At 41.3% G+C, this 16,769-nt stretch overlaps 1 long non-coding RNA gene across 1 annotated transcript; it reads right to left on the minus strand.

The window, feature by feature from the left end:
* Positions 1-9,191: 9,191 nt before the first annotated feature.
* On the minus strand, positions 9,192-11,779 carry LOC149502231 (uncharacterized). Its single transcript, XR_016323670.1, has 2 exons — positions 10,815-11,779; positions 9,192-9,324 (listed from the first exon to the last, which is right to left on the minus strand). It is a non-coding gene; the product is annotated as an uncharacterized LOC149502231 (long non-coding RNA).
* Between the last annotated feature and the right edge of the window lie 4,990 nt (positions 11,780-16,769).

Raw genomic sequence — 16,769 nt, forward strand, 5'->3', positions numbered from 1 at the left:
TTTCTACAGATTTACGTCGTTGCGAATGTTTGAATACTAGAATCAATTGCGCGGTTGTGGCTAACGGGCCACGAATGGAGATAAGCAAAACTTACTGCGCCTTTGTGCTCCCGATACTTTATTGTGATCTCAGAATAACGGAGTACGTATATTCTGCACCGTAAATATATTCGGATTGGTGATTTAAATTCATGAATGAGTATACGAACTCGTGTCTTCGCTTTATAGACGAAAATAAAAGAGCTACACGATTTGTGTAGTACTCTTAATGCTTTGTTAATTACGTATATTTGGATTTTATTAGAAACTAGCGACTCGCCCTCGCTTCGCTTCGGAAACATTAAAAGACACATGAAACAAAAAAAAAAAAAAAAAAAGTAGCCTATGTTCATCAGGGACAATGTCGGCTTCTAATGGAAAAAGAATTTTTCAAATCGGACCAGTACTTTCGGAGCCTATTCGAAACAAACAAACAAACAAATCTTTCCTCTTTATAATATTAGTATAGACTAGCCGTACTCGCCCGCTTCGCTGGGCATTTAAAATTAACATTATTATTTATTGTGATTGTTATTAGGGAGTCCAACACTCATATAAATATTAGCCCATCCATTAAGTACACATATTTTCTACATGGATACTAAGTTTCAACTCAATCGGATGCATGGTTCAGTAGTTATAATGGAACATCCGTGAAAACCACTATAGATTTATATATTAGTATAGATTACACTTTCATTTCTTTACAGCTAAATAACTAAATAAATATTTCTTCATAATTTAGTTATAGCAAGTACTATTCAAAATAAGAACTAAACGAAGTTGTATTAAATAGCCTTGCGCTTTAAAAGATGAGAATATGCTCGAGAAATGTGACTATTTGGATCCTCTATTCTCGCTGAGAAGTACCAATTTACTTATGAAAATACGTACTTACACAATAATAAATGAATAATTGTACACTAAAAAGTAAGCCCGCAAGGATTATAAATTTGCATAATTACTGTTAGCAGGACCAATTATGAGGGGCTCGCATAGATATGAACAACGATCCTGCCTGTTTCTACCGTGATGCATTCATGAATTCGGGATTGAAGGAAATTTGGTTGAAGGATTAGGGAAACCCTAGCACCTAGTTTATTATATTTTATAATTAGCTTTCCGTATCCGTGTGGATTACACTTTATGTCGTGTGAGACCCGTCGTCAGCAGAAAAGTATAATAAATTATTTCTTATCATTCAAACTATTTCCGTACTAAATCTCGCCAGAGTAGGTTGTGCAGTTTGGATGTGAGAACGTAGCAAATAATTAGAATTCCTATCATATTATATGCCGGTGCTACGTCACTATTTAGTTAAATAAAAATAGTTAACTGTTTCTATAATCTTACGTATGCCAACAACTGTTTAAGACGGTATTCAAGAGAATTAATGGCTAAGCTACCCCCACTTTCTATGTACTCTAAATACGAGTGACTATGGTCGCACAAAGTATTCTGACTCGAGCAGCCGACTAAGGCGGAGCTCTCTGCTGTTATCGTCGTACACTTGAAATGTAATAAATGGAATTAATTGGAAAAGTGAGTCTTAATTACTGTCACTACGGAACGCAATGATAAAGATGTAGAGAATGGCTTCAGCAACGCTGACGTCATCATTTTAGAAACACCATGGAATCAGCTTAAATCCGTTATGTATGTATTTATAATATTGATACGAATAAAACATTTTGACTACATTTCTATAAATTTTAGTCAAAAAAGTCTTAAGTTCAATAATAAGCTAAATCGTAACAATCAAATACAGTGAATCGATGAAATGTATTGACCATATATTTTAAAATTAAGATTATTTTCCTGTATATATTAATAAATTCAAACGACATAACTTTACAACAAAAAAAGGGACCTTAAAAACCTACGAACAACGTAAAACGAAACCAAAAAACTTTTTCCACGTTGACCCGCAAAGTCTCAAGACTCTCGGCATGTACCGGCTTATTTCGTGTACGAAAAAAGCGAAAAATAATAATAATAAAGGCCGAGTCTCGTCGACAACGCCTCTTGACATTCGCAAGTTTTAATTGCCACACTCCGGGGCTCTCCTGCGGTCGGAGTGGTCGCAGCCCGTCACCGCTGCAACAACTAAGCTCTCGCAAAAACTACCCCGTGCACACATTTAGCGCTAGTAAACACGTTGCTTCGTTCCCGCAAATATGTTACTATTGTTCCTAATTGTTGTTTGCTTGCTAACAACTTGACTGAACTTCACTGATTCGTTTTGGGAATGCGGGCGTTGCGCGATGTGGGATGTGCTCCTTCTTTACAATGTTTTAGGATCCCAGTTATAATTTTGATGTCCAAATTTTTTTTGTGAGTACTCTTTTCGGTAAATACAATCTTATATCTATAACTGTAAATACAGTCTTTGTTATCTAGTATCCCTTGGAATTATAACAAATATGTCGAAATTTTAAAATGTACGTAAACCATGATAATGATAATTTAGGGTATTATGTTTTTATAGCGGAGTCAAAGTAGATTTTAAATTTTTATTAACGTAATCTTTGATAACCTAAGGAGCTATTCAAATTTCGCGCGTTTTGGTAGGTGAGACCCGTGCAGACTCAGAAGAGGTCCTACCACCAGTGTTTTCGTAAATAAATTTAAATCAGTACTCACTTTTAATCATGATAATTTATTTGGTTTTGTATTAAAATATAAACAAATAAATAAGTATTAATATCAGATGAAAAATGCTATTTTCGCGTACACTATGAATTCAGCCTCACAGTTCAGTACAAATCTAACAAAAAAGTTAGGTTCGTTCGTCTCCCGAGAAGGACTTGATTACCCTGTTGCTAATTACTAGCAATTGGCAAAAACTCTCGTCTGCTCTCTGATTAATTTGATCAGTTTTGTCCAGTTGCCCGTTAAATTGACTATTGATCATACTTAGTGCGCGATAATCTTCAGGGCTGAACGAAATGGTGCGGGTCCGTCCGGGTGAGGGGGCGAAGGGCGGGTCTGCGGCAGACATGACTTATTACGACCAGGATACAACCCTATTCCGACCCTAATGACCAACGCTACGGAAGAACCTTAATTCCAAGGCAATTTTTACTAACGCGTTCGAGTAACGGATCGTTTCATCTAAGTGTCTGGCTTCTAAAGTTTTCTAAATTTCAATCATTACAAAAATCCTGAAATGTCTTAGTATGAACAACTTTCAATGATTACGTTACGTTGACCTTCACCGAATTTATAATCGATATAAATTTTGCGCATATAATACATAAGGTTGAAAATCCAGTGATTTAAGTTAAGTTTCTGCGATTTTAGTGATTTTAGAGTTCAAATTCCAACATTCCAAATTTAATTGGTTCTAATGTATTTTTGATATAGTAAGACCATTCTCAAGATGAGTTTTTCTTCAATTAAACTATCTAAAAACATACAGATTTGGAACCACCCTAAGAAAAAAAAGAACAGAATGAAATATAAGTTGTATTTATATTGTTACGCGCTGGAGTTCGGGATAAATAAAAATTCTACCGAATTACAAGTTAACACTGTATTAGCACTTAGAACAGTTAAAATACTTCACAAAGATTTTAAATTTCTCAATTCGCTTCTTCCGCTTTGCTTCAGGTGATCCTTTCGCTTTTTCGCTTCGAATAGTTCCGATTACTAACTAACTGCGTGCTATCTTTGAAACGCTTTTATAGCCCATACCACTTCCCTACAATTATCGAGAATATTCCACACAAATCGAGTATTGTGTTTCCGCTATCTGACAATAGATGGCGTTGTCCTTCTCGAGCGTTCTAGATGCTACTAGATCCTTCGATAGTCGTTCGACTAGATGGCGTTACTCTTACCGGTGGAACAATATTCTACTGATCGAATGCATCTTATGCTTCTATTGTCGAAATATAAGCACAAGCAATAAAGGCTTGATAATAATTTGTCTGGCTATTAACAGGAAGACAGGACTTCAGACTACTGCTACCTACAATATTTCGAGTAGTCTAAGTGGAGAGAACTCATCTCTCCAGCGGCAGAGTTGTAACAAGACCAGAGCCCCCAAGCATAACAACTTGAAACATCTTACGGTCGGGTGGTATCTGGACGAAAGATGTGGTCATACGAGCTCACGGGCCAGTTATATTAATTGATTACCGACCCCAACATCCCAAACCCACCCACATATATAATATTGCACTTAATTGCGTAATACAACTGTACTCTTCTCAAACCAGCAAGCTTACCTACTTCACCGCAGACATATGGTACCTGATACCTGCGCCTGCGAGCAAATAGCATTCCAGATTATCAATAATAAATACGTATTTATTATTTAAATACGTATTTATACGTATAAATACGTATTTATTTTAAGTCGTCGTGGCCTAAAGGATAAGACGTCCGGTGCATTCGTGTTGAAGCGATGCACCGGTGTTCGAATCCCGCAGGCGGGTACCAATTTTTCTAATGAAATATGTACTCAACAAATGTTCACGATTGACTTCCACGGTGAAGGAATAACATCGTGTAATAAAAATCAAACCCGCAAAATTATAATTTGCGTAATTACTGGTGGTAGGACCTCTTGTGAGTCCGCGCGGATAGGTACCACCGCCCTGCTTATTTCTGCCGTGAAGCAGTAATGCGTTTCGGTTTGAAGGGTGGGGTAGCCGTTGTAACTATACTGAGACTTTAGAACTTGTATCTCAAGGTGGGTGGCGCGTCTACGTTGTAGATGTCTATGGGCTCCAGTAACCACTTAACATCAGGTGGGCTGTGAGATCGTCCACCCATCTAAGCAATAAAAAAAAAAAAAAAAATTATAAATCTACCAAATTTTCGAATGCATTACAATTTTCATGGTTACGCACATCGCGCTAACCACTACTAACTTACTTTTACGATACACACACAATGGATAACAATATTTTGGGTCTAACAGTTTACAAATATTCATTTGGTTCAAAATAAAACTTAAATTACCGAAATCTTAAGAATTTGTATTTCGGTGTTCGCCGCGTCACACGAGATTGTGGATCATGCGCGTCACATGATTTTAAATAACGAATAGCTGTGACCGTACTGTTTACTAATAATACTGTTTCTTACCGAGCTCAAGATTCCAATGCGCCTCAGCACTACATGCGCGCGGAGGAGTTTCGAGTTCTTTGGACATATCGCCAGAAAGAGAGGTGACAATCTGGAAAAGCTGCTGGTGACAGGCAAGGTATGCGGAAGAAGGCACAGAGGCAGAAATCCAATGCCCTGGTCGGACCAAATACGCTCTCAATACCTCAGTCCACGTTGCTATCCACACAGCCGAGGACAGGCAGGAATCGCGCAAGATGATGCAGGAGAAAGTTATTAGAGGAGGCCACGACCCTCAGCACTGAGGATTATCGACGCAAGGAGGAGGAATAGCTGTGACAATGCAAAAGCTAGTAGTCTTTTGTTTTTTTTTTTGGATTTTTTTTGGAATTAGTTTGGATCGCTTTATTTTGATTATTCTCATCAGAAATCCACATAACCACCTTCCAACACTTTCGTGATTCTTCCTGTATCAGTAAAGAAACTGTACACTGACTGCAAACTGTGAACTGACTTCAAACCCATGACCATCATGAAGTTCGGTACTCTAGACGGTAAACAGCTGGATTTCAAATAGCATTTTCGGAATTCAATTTTGCTTAAAATATGAGTCCTAGTTCTTGCCATTAACCAATGGTATCCGATCGTAAATTTATCAAAGGAAAGTTTTATCTTAGATCGCCAGTTTTCAAGGCTTCAAACAGAATTCTTCTTGAGAAATCCTTTATAAATCAAAAAGACCTTGCCCAATCTTTTTCTCGTCCAATTTCTTAAATATATGAAGTAAAATAGTGACAGTGACTTTTAGATACAGCTCCATTGTGATCTCCCTCTTAGAGGCCGTTCACAAAACTTCGCGAAAATCAGAAAGAACGGCCTTTACCCTTCGCTCAACAAAAGACAGGAAAGTTACTTACATCACGAAATACATTTTCTGTCCATTGTACTTGTGTGTGTAGTGAAAAAACAATTTCGGCTCGCACCAACTTTTATAGGTCAAAGAAATGCTTTCGAATTACGAAGCATATCGTTGTGTTCCTTTATACAGTCGAACTCATCATAAAGAACAGACAATGAGGGAGAGCCTGTACTACCATTCTTTGTAATTTGTGCTCCATAACTGGCACTAAACCGTTTATGATGCGGCTCTCGGAAAGGTTAGAAACGACCGGAACGGACGGAACGTAAATCAGTTACAACAAGCTCAATAAAATGCTGAAATGAAAATGTTTTAGACCAAAACTGTATGCAAAATGATTGCGATGTACGTGCGGTTGGGGAACTTCGCAAAAATTAATTTTAGACCACACGATATTAATGGAGGAAGGGAAGGAGTTTGTACGCGAGAGCTGACGATTTTTTTAATAATTTTATCTCTTATGTTAAAGTTAATGAAAATTAAGGAATTCATATCTTGCGATCTAATGACATGAAACATTTATTTCAAAACATGGAGTTAGCATATTATTATACAATTTAATAAAAATCTCGAAGATTAAGATAACAAAAATTCATGAATAGAGAAAAACAAAAGCGTTTATTTTTCCTCGCGATTTGAAATACAAAACACACATAATTTGGAACGAGACATTCAAAACCCAAAAGAATCCCATTGACTTACATAAAATATCAATTACAACACACCATTTCCGTAACAAAACATTACGAAATAACAAACAAAATATCAACAATTTGAAATGACACGTAAAATCCCATTTCATTGAAAATTTCTGTACGAATATATTTTTTTTATTTAGTAACTCTATGTAAACGGTTATGAGAAGTTTTGAAATTTAATTAAAAGTTGCACCTGTTGTTCGGTGTCCGATAAACAAAGCAACTTGCTTATACGTAGATACGTTGACATATATGTAAGCTTGAGGGTAGATATTATCTTGTTGAACACCAAGTAAAACGATGTCACTATTTGATTCCTGATTTAATCAACAATATGTTATCTTAACAATTCACTTTAACACTTGTCCAACTTTAACCAGTACGTACAACAGTCACTGAATCACACAACGTAACAACGATATAGTAAGTGCACCAGGCAAGCGCAGTCCAACGAATGTTTTCTCGCAAGGCACGCACCGCCTTTTTATACTAGCCGGCGCAGCTGGCTTATGAGTCACTTCTGTTGCACGAGTGGAACGACACGGCCGGCGCACCCGGCTTGTGTGAGTCACGCCTGTTGCACGTGATGTTTATTAGAAATATTGTTAACGCCGTCACGGCCATACTGACATGCGCTCGTCCTCGTGCGCCTTTTTATGGTTGTTCTGTAGACAATAAGCGTATTCGTTCATCCTGACATTAACGGATGCAACTTAAAACGTGGTCTATGATATTAACAATCTAATACGGTTCGGTTCGCATAATTCTTCAGAAAATCCTATACTGGCTATAAATACTGACTGCTTACATACCTGGGCCAGTTCATTTAAAACTCTTCAGGTATGTAAGTATGTCCCTTTTAACTTAAATCGGAATTGTTATCCCTTCAGTTTTTCGAACTGGACCGGATAATGCTAGACCGGATCGCAATCCCTGTAGCTAATTGTTGTGGCTAGTCCGGATGAAAATCCCTATAGCCAAGCCATTGGACCGGACAGACCCTTCAATGACTTCACACTTTTTTTTTTCTTTTTTTTTTCTTTTTTTTTTTTCTTTACTAGTCCGGATCAACATCCCTTTAGCCAAGTCGTTGGACCGGATACACCCTTCAACGACCTACATTTTTTTTCTCTCTTTTTTTTTTTTTTTTGCTAGTCCGGATTAACATCCCTTTAGCCAAGTCATTGGACCGGATACACCCTTCAATGACTTACAATTCTTTCTTTTTTTTTTCATTTTTTTTTCTTTTTTTTTGTTTGAGTCTGCGTGTACGGTAGCATTTGTTGAAACATTTCTTAAACTAGAACATTTATACGGACTTTCTTCAGAAATAGTGCGAGACCGACCATCGTTTTCTACATTTCCAACACTTGCACCCGAGGTGCCTGACCTAACAGACATTGTATCACTACCCACAGACATAGTATCGCTATTTGCGGATAAAAATGTCGCTTCTCTTGTCAGTGATAGAGTCGTCATCATTAAGATCAGTTTCATGAACAAGATTACTTAACCCATCTGTGTACGCCGTCACGTCATCGTCACTATAATTTTCAGAAATTTCTAGTAGGCCTGACGGGCCTCGAGGTACTTCGCGAACTTATACCTATCGTTTTCCAAAACTGCAGTAATGTTTTTTTTTTTTTTTTTTTAATGATTGAAAGATTACTGGTGGCCTGGAGGCCTTTCCAGCTTCACCAGGACGGGTGGGCGAGCAAAGGCTCAGCCAAGAGGGGTGGGATTTGCTAACAACTGCCCGAGTGCCTCCGAAGGAGACCTTACAACTCAAGAGCAATTGCTTCGCGAATGAATCTACTACCGGATCGGAATCGTGACCCACTGAGAAGATCCGGCGAGAAACTCAGTGGGCTGATGCATGGGTTAGGTTGTACGTCGACCTCTTTGTAGAGTTCGATGAGTACGGTTACAGGGGTTCCTCAGTCTGCTCCTAGTGTTAGAGCTGAAGGTATCTAATGCAAGAGTTATTGGATCTGGTGGATCCGTAAGGACGTGTCTAGGGCGACGACGGTGACTTGCTCCTGCGTGATCAGGATTCGGGGTGCAGTAATGTTGAAGGGACCTTTATATTTTCGGTCTAATTTACGAAAACAAAACCCCCAGCGGAAAAGAGTTTGACTTTAGCTTTGCCTCGACTAAACCAAGCTTCTGTTTGTGCCCATTTTTGTTTTTTTTATTGTTTTCGCAGGCCTTCGACCGTGCTAAATCAAGATCTAATCTAGAGGGATTATCACTCTGTTGAAACTTAGATATTTCAAGTGAACTACCCTGAACGGTAAACATCTATTCTATTGGAGTAAACCCTGTTACTCGACAACGTGTACTATTAAGGGCGAGTTGAATATCCCTTAACTGCTCTTGCCATGATTGGTCCGAGTTACTTTTAGATCAAAGATTGACTTGTTCATGAAACCGCTTACCATTGAATAAATTACTATGGCTTTGTTTTTTTTTTTTTTAAGACTACATTCTGACCTTGAATGGAACATAAAGGGGAAGCCAAAACCACTTATCTGTAACACACTGAAGCTCTGGAACACACGTTGACGTCTCTGGTTGGACCTGCCACAGCACCTTTTTTTTTTTTTTTTTTTTTTTCGGGTAGAGGGCCGAACCTCCTACGAGGTCCCCGCGCAAAAGGGGCGCGCGGGGTATGTGAGACTCAACGATCTGCATGGTGTTGTGAGCAGACCGCGGGCCCAAGGATTTTAGAGCCCACCCACTAAACGACTCCCCTGCACTCTTACACCCGACGTCCGATCCCCTCCGAGGTCAGAACCCGGATGAGGTAGGGGGGCTACCGCGGTCAACACTACAACCAGACGGCGCGGCTCACCCCAAGGACGCCCAGCCGACGGAGCCTTCGAGGCGAATCGAAGGCTCTGAAACGTCGGCCGTCTCGGTACGGCAGCCCGTCGGGCCGCCCAGACGGTGCCGCTGGTGTCCCGGAATACCCCGCTGGACCAGAACCAGCCTGCCGGGTCGGGACGCGATACACCGTCGACCGGTCGCTCTATTCACTCCACGGCAGCGCGCTAGAGTGCTGGTAGCGCGCCGCGCGGCCTCACCCCCTCAGGTCGCCCCTTGACCTTCACCGGGGGGAGGCCGCCACCTACAGGGGCCGGGACGTACGGGCGTATTCCCGCCTCCGGCCCCCGGCTCGACGGCGACGGATCGGTGCGGAAAGGGAAGAGCTCTCCCTCTCTCGCTCCGCCGCCTCCTTCTGCGAGATGGTGGACTCGCAGAAGTCGAGCATCGCCTTCCAGGACGCGTCGCTGCCGAGCATCGTAGCCACGACGCGCGGCAGCGAGAGACCTGGAGCAGTGTCGTTTTTTTTTTTTTCTTGTAGCGCATGGAACACCCAGAAGCTACATGGCTCGCATCACCGCACACGTAACAGCCGACTTGCAGGCGAGAGCCGGGCGCCCACGGATGAGGAGGTTGTTCAGGTTTTGCTGGAATATCGAAAAAAGTTTGAGAGCAGTATCTGTCGCAACACCCTTCGGCACGATGCCCAGGTTTTCCGCAGAAATGGCAGATTCCACGGAAAAAAAAAACTTCGAGAGCGTTTTGGTTCTTTATCAGGATCTTCGTTTTTTCTTTTGAGGGTAAAGCCACGTAATGTGCGAAATAGATGATTTTTGGTGGTAATAACGACAGAATTCAATTCCCGACGGATTCTTTCATCACACTGCGACAGTATTGATATAACAAATCTGGTGGCTATTTGTTCTGGCACATTAGCGTCGGGAATATTCTTTATAAGTTGCCATAGCCGGATACCGGCTTCAGCTGGTCCCTTTTTGCTTTCCATTTCAAATTTAATAACCAGGTCGAAGTGGTCTTGCATCATTAGATAATTTTGTTGTTGTTACAACCGCTGCCCCACCCTTCAAACCGAAATACACCACTGCTTCACAGCAGAAATAGGCAGGGTGATGGTACCCGTGCGGTCGATGGCACTATACGGAGCATCCGTCTGGTGCCACGTCCTTACCCACGAGAACGTCGCCGCGCTGCGACGCCGGCAGCGCGCGATCGCAGTCAGAGTTATTCAATGATACCTCACAGTCTCCTACGAGGCGGCGCGCCCTAGCGCAAGTGCAGCCGGAGCGCGGGGGCTCCAATATCGGCAGTCCGTGCTGGAGGCGTGGTCTCGTCGTTTGGTGGACTTGTCGGCCGGCCTCCGTACCGTCGAGGCGATCTGCCCGGTTCTCGCGGACTGGGTGGGCCGCGACCGCGGAAGTCTCACCTCCGGCTACACGATGTTACTCCCACACTGAGGAAGCCAACCGCGAACACTTGTCAAGCACGCACAAGCACGCACTTCACCGGAAAAACCTCTGCATCCGCCAGCGGAACCCGAACACCGCCGCATCGCCAGACACGAACGCACCGGACGTCTTATCTTACAGGTCACGACGACTTCAGATGTGTCAATTTTTCTTTCCCACGGAAACTTGCTTGCTTTCTTGTTTGCTTGCTGGAGCCCGAAGTCATCGAACGTGTAGTGTTATTGGTATTGAATCGAGTAGATTCTAAAATTTCAGCGACAATTCACAGTCTCATGTCCTGGTTTACTGTACTAGTGCCATGTAACTCTAGCAGTAGTCATTGGCTTAAAAACGATTCGTGTCGGAACTACCCACTCGTCATGACAGATCCATTATTGCGATCGAAGTTTCACTTGAGATTTGCACTTGCCTTAATTTCTTGCAATAGCTTGTTACGTGTTGTATTTCCGTTAGTAAATGCCATGTGATGAAGTCGACAGTCAAACTGGGCAACATGAGCCAGAACGTAAGATGTGACGATTTCTTCGTGGCTCAGATCTTCCATCGAGGTAACAGAGACGTTATTACACGACTTACGTATGCTGCATTCACGCTCTTGTGGCGTACCACTACTAGTATTCTGATCTGCATCATGTTTTTTTTGCTGTACTTCGAACATGTTCAAACACGTCACGCCAGTGAGAGTAGATTCCTGATCCCACTTCTGATGTAAGCTTGAGGGTAGATATTATCTTGTTGAACACCAAGTAAAACGATGTCACTATTTGATTCCTGATTTAATCAACAATATGTTATCTTAACAATTCACTTTAACACTTGTCCAACTTTAACCAGTACGTACAACAGTCACTGAATCACACAACGTAACAACGATATAGTAAGTGCACCAGGCAAGCGCAGTCCAACGAATGTTTTCTCGCATTTTTTTTTTTTTTTTTTTTTTTTTTTCCTACCTAAGCTGAGAGCCTTGAGAGGCTATGTCAGCGTAACCCTAACTTTAGTAGGTGAGCTCACGGGGCTCAAACCTGACGATGTTGCTAACACGAACCCTAGCAAGAGTCGTGCTTCGCAGAATCTACCACCGGATCGGAAACGCGACCCACTGAGAAGATCCGGCGAGAAACTCAGTGGGCTGTGTCTGAGAGTTAATTTACTCGTCGAGCCCTTCGTCGCAAGCGACGGGTTCGACGAGAACGGTGACCGGTGCTTGAATTACCTAAAAGCACCGTTAGTGGATCGGGCGGATCCGAGATGACGTGTTTTGGGCGACGTCGACTGCTTTCCATTCTGTCCGCAGGATCGGGAATGTAGTTACCGGCGGCCACGATGAGAGGGTTCTCGTGTCGTGCCGCTTTATCGAAGTGGCGCATGGACGCCGACTGCAGATACTTACTGATGGACTCTAAGTCCAGGTCGTCATGGAGGTCGACGTTCCTGACGAACCACGGGGCTCCGACGGCTATCCTGCAAAAACGGGATTGAATAATTTGGAATGACTTTAAGTGAGTGCGGGCCGCGTGAGCGAACACTACACTTGCATAGGTCATGACGGGGCGTATGCAAGTTTTGTAGAGTGTCACCTTATTTCTAAGGGACATTTTACTTCGCCTACATATCATCGGGTAGAGATTTTCTCGCAAGGCACGCACCGCCTTTTTATACTAGCCGGCGCAGCTGGCTTATGAGTCACTTCTGTTGCACGAGTGGAACGACACGGCCGGCGCACCCGGCTTGTGTGAGTCACGCCTGTTGCACGTGATGTTTATTAGAAATATTGTTAACGCCGTCATATACATACATACGTGATCTCAATGATAACGAAAGTTGATTGGATAGATCTTTTAGGGCTCCGTAGACGGCGGCGAAAATACAATTCGTCTTTTTTTTTTTGTGCTCATAGGTGAGCTAGTTCACATAGTGCCCATAGACATTGAAACATGAGGTCGAAGTTGTAATGTATAAAGTCTGCTGCACCCCTTAAATCAGAACGAATGATCACTTCGCGGCACAAATATGGCGGACACTGCTAGTCCCACGGATAAGTGTACAGATGCGGGCTTGTAAATCATGATAGATATTTTTAGATTCAGATGGGTGTGCAGATTTTATTTTTTTAATATTTTATTCCCTTTGTACACTGTTATTCCTTCATCTTAACTAAACATTAATTAAGCTACGCTTCCCGTTAGATTTTTTTGTCTATCTGTCTGAAGGATTTGAACACTGGTATAGCCGTATCGCTTGATACTAAGAACACTGGATGCCTTATCCTTTAGGAACGACAACCCCATGCCTTTCATGACATCAACACTTCTAGAACCTCATTTTAAATGCTTCCAACTAGGAAGGGAACTTGATAAGGAATTCTACAATTGACTACTCTACCTTCAAATTAGGACGATTGTCATGATATTGTGAGAAAAAAATAAATAGAGCCCGCAAAGCTTTTTTTTAAATTGTCATAATGTTTCCTCTTGGTTCGGAATACAGCTACTTCACTGTAAAGAATTGATAAGCCCAGGGCTTGCTCTATTACAAAAAAAAATATATAACATAAATTTTACAAATTATTATTAAATTAGTACATAAAACACTTTCATATACTTCAAATTTGTATCAGCGAACACTTTCCAAAGATTTGTTCGTACTGTTGCTGTGTGAAGTACCAATTCAAGCTTTCATAATTCACAGTTACGGATATTACAGTAGTTGCTGATATTGATATTATAGAGAAATAGATTCAACGATAAGGCGTCAATTTTGAAGTCGTCGTGGCCTAAAGGATGAGACGTCTGGTGCATTCGTGTTGAGCGATGCACCGGTGTTCGAATCTCAAGCGGGTACCAATTTTTCTAAAGAAATATGTACTCAACAAATGTTCACGATTGACTTCCACGGTGAAGGAATAACATCGTGTTATAAAAATGAAACCCGCAAAATTATAATTTGCGTAATTACTGGTGGTAGGACCTCTTGTGTCCGCGCGGGTAGGTACCACCACCTTGCCTATTTCTGCCGTGAAGCAGTAATGCGTTTCTGTTTGAAGGGTGGGGCAGCCGTAGTAACTGTAATTGAGACCTTAGAACCGACCCATCTAAGCAATAAATAATATTAGCTTTCCGTATTTTGTATTTTATGTAAATCCATTTTTTGTAAACCAGGATAATACACACACGTGGCGGTTATTTATTTTGCCCCACAGATTATTATTTATCATTAGACAGCTAGTCAGCGTTCATACGATACAACGTATGCTTCAAGCAATACATATAGTACAACCATCAGGATATCCGCGAGTTTGGGTCCACATAATTACCGCAAGTGGTGCGATGACGGCCGGTTAATCCGGGAACTAGAATAAATTTGCATTGTAAAACATTGTTTACGTATTGTATTCGGATAATTCGCATTACTGGTATGTTTTAGGGTCAACGACCGTTGACGATTATTCGTGATGATTACAAAAGCAGATAAAGCAATGGTACGATTGTCAAAACAGCAACAGTATATTTCTGTACCATTGAACGGTTTTCACACGTCTCTATTGTAATATTGGTGGGTAATCATCAATATCATCCTACCTATTTAGGTTTTAAGCCAGTAATGTGTTACGGTTTGATAGAACAGCCGTTACATATAGGGCCGAGGCGTCGACCTTACATCTTAAGATGTGGGCCTCCTCTGATGAAATTCACCTTATGATGTTTTCAACTAACCATTTTACCGCCGATTTAGTGGCCGTTCGTCTTCACATCCAGAGCATTCTAGAATCACTTTATTGTATCTCAAGAACGTATTTAATGAAAACCACTTTTAAGATTTAATCTCGCGCTCTTTTTTTCCTACCTAAGCTGATGGTCTAGAGCGATCATAGCAGCGTAACCTTAACTAGTAGGTGAGCTCACGGGGTTCAAACCTGACGATGTTGCGTACACGAACCCTAGCAAGAGCCGTGCTTCGCAGAATCTACAAACGGATTGGAAACGCGACCCACTGAGAAGATCCGGCGAGAAACTCAGTGGGCTGTGTCTGTGGGTTAATTTACTCGCTGAGCCCTTCGTCGCATGCTACGGGTTTGCCGAGAACGATGACCAGTGCTTGGGGTAACTAAATGCACCGTTAGTGGATCAGGAGGATCCGAAATGACGTGTTTTGGGCGAAATCGACTGTTTATCATTTCGTCCGCAGTGTCGGCTACGTAGTTTCCGGCGGCCACGATGAGAGGATTCTCATGTCGTGCCGCTTTATCGAAGTGACCATCCTCTTATTTCCTACATTTTAAATAGTTTTCAATTTTCACGTACGACAAACGTCTTATTGATCGTTGACATTTAAACATTGTGCCCGAATTTATTTATTATTTCAATTCACGATCCCTAAGTATGTTTCACGTGTGAAATCATGCAAACTTATTATCTGAAGTGTTACACCTAAACTCCAAACTATCCACGAATCCGGACGGTTGCCGAAGTTTGAAAGGAAATTGCAACGTACCTATGATGACTACACATACTAGAACTTTAACAGAATTTCTGTTTACGATCACGTACTGCTGTTTTCCATTGATTTCTGATTGCTTCGGTATTTTAACTCAAGCTGAGCGATAACTTGAGAAGATGGGTATTGTATTACAAAGCCAAACAACTGCAAATAAAATATAATACAGGCTTTTATTATATTTCGTCTATTAACCGATCAAAAACGTCGTAGCATTTCAGAGCGGAACGTGGTATTTTCTCGCGCCAAAAATACACACGTTGGTATCAACCCGTAATACCTGGTGCGATATTAGCAAACTAATTACCGACGATACGCTTCTACGGTCGAGATATGTGAACAATATTTGCATAAAAAAACATATGAAAGAAAATAAATCTTTATTAAGGGAGGCGCAAAGAAAGGCGGGCGTCGCATGGCAATGCTTTAATTGTTAATGTTTATCGTAGCTATTACTCTTTGGGTCGGGCTTAACTGGCGCTCGTACATCACTGAAACCGTATAATTATTTTCTACGTGGAACATTCGAAAAACGACTGAGTATCTTTCAAACGAACCAGCTCATTGCTTTAATTTGTCTATTGCCTTCAATTAGACCGATTGAGTGTACTCATGATACTAGATTCTTTTTATTTTAAATTCTTATTATATTAATTACTAGCGATCCGCCCTCGCTTTGCTTCGGAAACTGTAATTTATTATTGATTTCTCCACTATTTAATGCATGTTATTATACATATAAACCTTCCTCTTCAATCACTCTATCTATTAAAAAAACCGGATCAAAATCCGTTGCGTAGTTTTAAAGCATACATAGAGACAGACAGATATAGGGACAGAGAAAGCGACTTTGTTTTATACTATGTAGTGATATCATGTCTATTTTCACTACTTTTAAATTAATAAAAAAGATTATCATATCCAATAGAATGTCGGAGACGCCACAATTATTAACACCATCGTCAGATATCACAAGGGGCTGATCGAGCCTAGCAGACGAAACGTATGACAGTTCTTAGCACGGAGGTACCGCTCTTCAAGAAGGCTGATTGGTAAGTGTGATGGCGTCTAGGCTCCATCCATCGGCTAGGCTCTGTCGTAGCACGAAGTTAGCCGAGCTCCGACGATACCACAACCGTGCTGCCATCTCTCGGGCATCGTGCTGCGTTTAATTACCAAACTAATGACCGTCTCCGACATATAATTAGTAAAAAAAAAACTAAAATC

This window comes from Bombyx mandarina, chromosome 10 (genome assembly GCF_030267445.1).
Source record: "Bombyx mandarina strain Sakado chromosome 10, ASM3026744v2".
NCBI classification, from domain to species: domain Eukaryota; kingdom Metazoa; phylum Arthropoda; class Insecta; order Lepidoptera; family Bombycidae; genus Bombyx; species Bombyx mandarina.